The sequence below is a fragment of the Lagopus leucura genome, unplaced genomic scaffold, assembly GCF_019238085.1.
Source record: "Lagopus leucura isolate 7727_CA_CO unplaced genomic scaffold, USGS_WTPT01 35346-0_obj-0_obj, whole genome shotgun sequence".
Taxonomy (NCBI): domain Eukaryota; kingdom Metazoa; phylum Chordata; class Aves; order Galliformes; family Phasianidae; genus Lagopus; species Lagopus leucura.
The window spans coordinates 10864-15004 of NW_024968346.1; positions in this window are offsets into that span (position 1 = coordinate 10864).

Here is a 4141-nt window from a genome sequence, read left to right on the forward strand (position 1 = left end):
CTCTTCATGGCAACCCTACAGCTCTTCATGGCAACCCTACAGCTCCACCATGGCAACCCTACAACTCCACCATGGCAACCCTACAGCTTTGGGTCTCTCTCAACAAGAAGGATCGTAAACACAAGTTGCTCAATCAAAGCAACGAGGCTGGTGGAGGTATTAGAAAATAAGATATGAGGATCAGATGAGAAGGTTGGAGCTGTTCAGTTTGAAAAAGAGTAGGCTGAGACCTCATCTCTCTACAACTGCCTGAAAGGAGTTTATAATGAGATGAGGCCTCATCTCATGATGAGGAGATGAGGAGTATATAATGAGTGCCTGCCTCTCCTCTCGGGATACAGGTGAAAGGACGTGAGGAAATGGCCTCAAGTCGTGCCAAGGGAGGTTCAGAGTGGACATCAGGAAGAATTTGCTCACAAATTGGGTGCAGAGGGCAGCAGGGTGGATCTCATACCTGGGGGCACTGAAGAGACAGGTGGACATGGCACTAAGGGACACACTAAGAGCCATGGTTTAGTGACAGTCTGGAAAGCAGTAGGAGAAAGGCTGGATTTGAGCTGCAGGCTCAGATCCACATCTTGCACTCACTGACGTGGGAGCACTTTGTGGAGGGCTTCAGCCACCAAACACAAAGCAATTAAGAAGCACGAAGGACTGGACAACAACCAGTTATTCAGAATGAACTTGAATTTCCTACATTTTAATAACAGCGCTCCTTTCTGACAACTTGCCATTCCTTCACCTAACCTCACATCACAGAAAACCTCATTCCTGCCATCTACCAACATTCACTGCTGGTCCCCATGCCTGCATTTCCAATTTCATAAAACTGGGTACATCCTCAGCAATGCAAGGATGTTGTAGAGATTAACAGCTGTGAACAGCTTAAAATAATCTTTCCTTAACTGGGTATTTCCTCAGCGAGCTGCTATCCACCACCAGCAGCCTGTCTTTATTTGTAGTAGAGGCAAAATTGGCCTGAGATACCAAGGGGCCACTGACAGACGTGGACGTATCCAAAACAATCTCTGTTACATCGCTGCTCAAGTTTCACTTTCCTTCCTCGAACAACAAGGAGAAAGAAAAAAAAAAGCTAAATCAGAATGATGGTGAACACGTCGAGGTTTGCCTTCCTGTTGTTTCAAAACAATTGAAATTTACACTATAAGAGATGGAAACAGGTTGCCCAAGGAGGCTGTGGATGCTCCATCCCTGGAGACGGTCAAGACCAGGCTGGATGTGGCTCTGGGCAGCCTGGGCTGGTATTAAATGTGGAGGTTGGTGGCCCTGCCCATTGCAGGGGTTGAAACTGGATGATCATTGTGGTCCTTTTCAAGCCAGTCCATTCTATGATTCATTCTATGATGCTTGTCCAGTCCACAGATTGCCCTCAGCAGTGCAAAAGGCAACAAGAAAGAGCACAGGAGCGGGGTGGTCCTACAGATGGGTGCTGAGCAAGAGGAGCTCTGGCAATCCTGCAGCAGGATTAAGGCTGTCCATAAACTCACCTCTCACCCTGCAGGGCACTCCAGGCAATACGTCTCCTCTACCTCCCCCTGCCTTGTGGGCAAGAAGGATGACACGCACACCTCTGAGGAGCCACATCTCATTAGTCTGGTCATTCTACACAGGAACAGATGGTGAAATGTTTCCAGCTACCATCTTTCTATTGGGTTATTAAAATAAACTGATGGGTAGATAAGAGCAGGACAAGGGAAAACGGTTTGGAGTTGGAGGAGGGAAGATTGAGGTTGGATGTGAGGGGGAAGTTGTTTGCTATGGGAGTGGTGAGGTGGTGGAACAGCTGCCCAGAGAGGCTGTGATGCCCCGTCCATGCATGGAGGTGTTGGAGGCCAGGTTGGATGGGGCCCTGGGCAGCTTGGGCTGCTGTGAAATGGGGAGGTTGGTGGCCCTGCATGCAGCAGGAGGGTTGGAGCATCATTATCACAGAATCTCAGAATGGCCCGGGTTGGAAGGGACCTCATGGATCAATGAATCTCCAACCCCCTGCCACATGCAGGGCCACCAACCTCCACACTGAATGCTAAACCAGGCTGCCCAGGGCCCCATCCAACCTGCCCTTGAACACCACCAAGGACGGGGCATCCACAGCCTCTCAGGGCAGCCTGTTCCAGCACCTCACCACTCTCTGGGTAAAGAATTTCCCCCTGATGTCCCACCTCAATCTCCCCTCCCTCAACTTCAAACCATTTCCCCTCATCCTACACATATCAACCCTTTCCAAGAGTTGATTCCCCTCCTGTTTGTAGGCTCCCTTTAGGTACTGAAAGGCTGCTTTCCAACTCAAACCGTTCTGTGACTCCGTGTTAAGGGTGGCTATCAGACACCTGCAGACGCTGTGCTTACAGTTAAGATGAGAGTCCAACACCTGCAGCGTGCCTTGGTCCTGACATCCACATCACAGGTGCTGGTGACCCTACAGACATCTGAAGGCCCTCCACAAAAGGCCGACGTCGTTTCTGAGCTGCAGTGCCCAACCGTGGGGAAAAGGCCAAGGATTTCAGGAGACGAGTTCTCTCTAACCATGCAATGCCATTTCTGAAGATGAGCTGCTGTAGAATTAAGCTGTCACTCAAAATCTCTCTATTTGCCAACACTACACTGGAGGAATTTTTTAATATTTAGAAGGTATGCAGAGGCTTCAGACACGACCCAGCACAACACACAGAGCAACCCGTGACAGCACAGATTCTGGGGTAGATGATTAACAACGTGAAGAAAAGCAGAGTCCTCTAACTGTGCGTGTTCTGAAGTCATGGAACCACAGAACAGAACCACAGAATCACCTTCAAGGCTGGAAAGAGAGACCCTGAAGGCTGGAAAGAGATTGAGTGAGTGTTGGGTCCTGCACATCTGCATTATTTTGTCTGGCATTATTGCTGTACCATTGGCTGAGCTGCCCTGAGCTCTGCTATCTGCACGTGGGCACGTGCACAGCACACCAATCTCCTACCTTCCAGGATGCTCTCCATACAACAAGATGAGCAAAAACAGCCATTGGAGGACCAGAAATGAGCGCTGGCATCTCCTCCTGGAAACTGGGAGGAAATGACCAAGATTTACAGGCTCCTTATTTAAGCTTATTTAAGCCTGTTCCTGATAAAATAAAAGACTGAACGTTTTCCTCTTAGTAACTAAGTGGAAACACATGGAAGTGCTGAGAGCAATACATTATCCTGCCAGGGACATGGTTTAGTGGGAGCTATTGGGAATAGGTGAATGGTTGGACTGGATGATCTTTTAGGTCTTTTCCAACCTTGGTGATTCTATGATTCTATGATTCCATGTTTCCAAAGAGAGAATGTTCCTGAGTCCTTCTCTAGTGAAAACACAAAGGAAAAGTGTCACATCAGCACTGTGCCACAGGTGGGGATCCTCTCTGGGTCTCACATCCTTCAGCCTCTCCAGACTCACCAGGCACGGATTCCTGAAATGAACTGGCTTCTATGAGGCTTTCACTCTGCTTTGTAATATGAAATTCCCTTTCTTTTGTCTCTCTGTAAGCGTGAACAGTATTTTTTTTGTGAAAGGAGAGGTTTCCTCTGATTGTAGAATTGATAAAGAGGTTCAGAACACACCTGTGAGTCGGATGACAACAGATCACTGGTGCTAGACAGCATTCAAAGAGCTCTACAGCTTTAAAACACAGCTGCTAAACAACTACTGCAGGGAATCAAAGCCACCGTTTAACCTGGTGAACTTCAAGTCCAATGTGACTACAGAAAGTTTGCTTAAAGCAAACTGTTATGCAATTTGTGAACACACAGCTGGAAATGTACAGACGGACAAGGACAGATCGATGGTTCACCTGAAATCCCCAACAGGGATTCTGCCTGTTTGATAGATATTAAAGGAAAGCAGGAAGGTTGGAACAAAGCACTAAGATCATCAAGTCCAACTCCAGCCCATCCCACTGTGACCCCACATGTCACGTCCCCATGGTTCTGGAACAGAGGACCCCCCCCAGCTGCCCTGTGCCAGCACTGACTGCTCTGGGAAGAATCACACAGAACCACAGGATGGTTTGGGTTGGAAGGGAGCTCAAGGATCACGAAGATCCAACCCCTCCACCAATGCAGGGCCACCAACCTCCCCATTTCACAGCAGCCCAGGCTGCCCA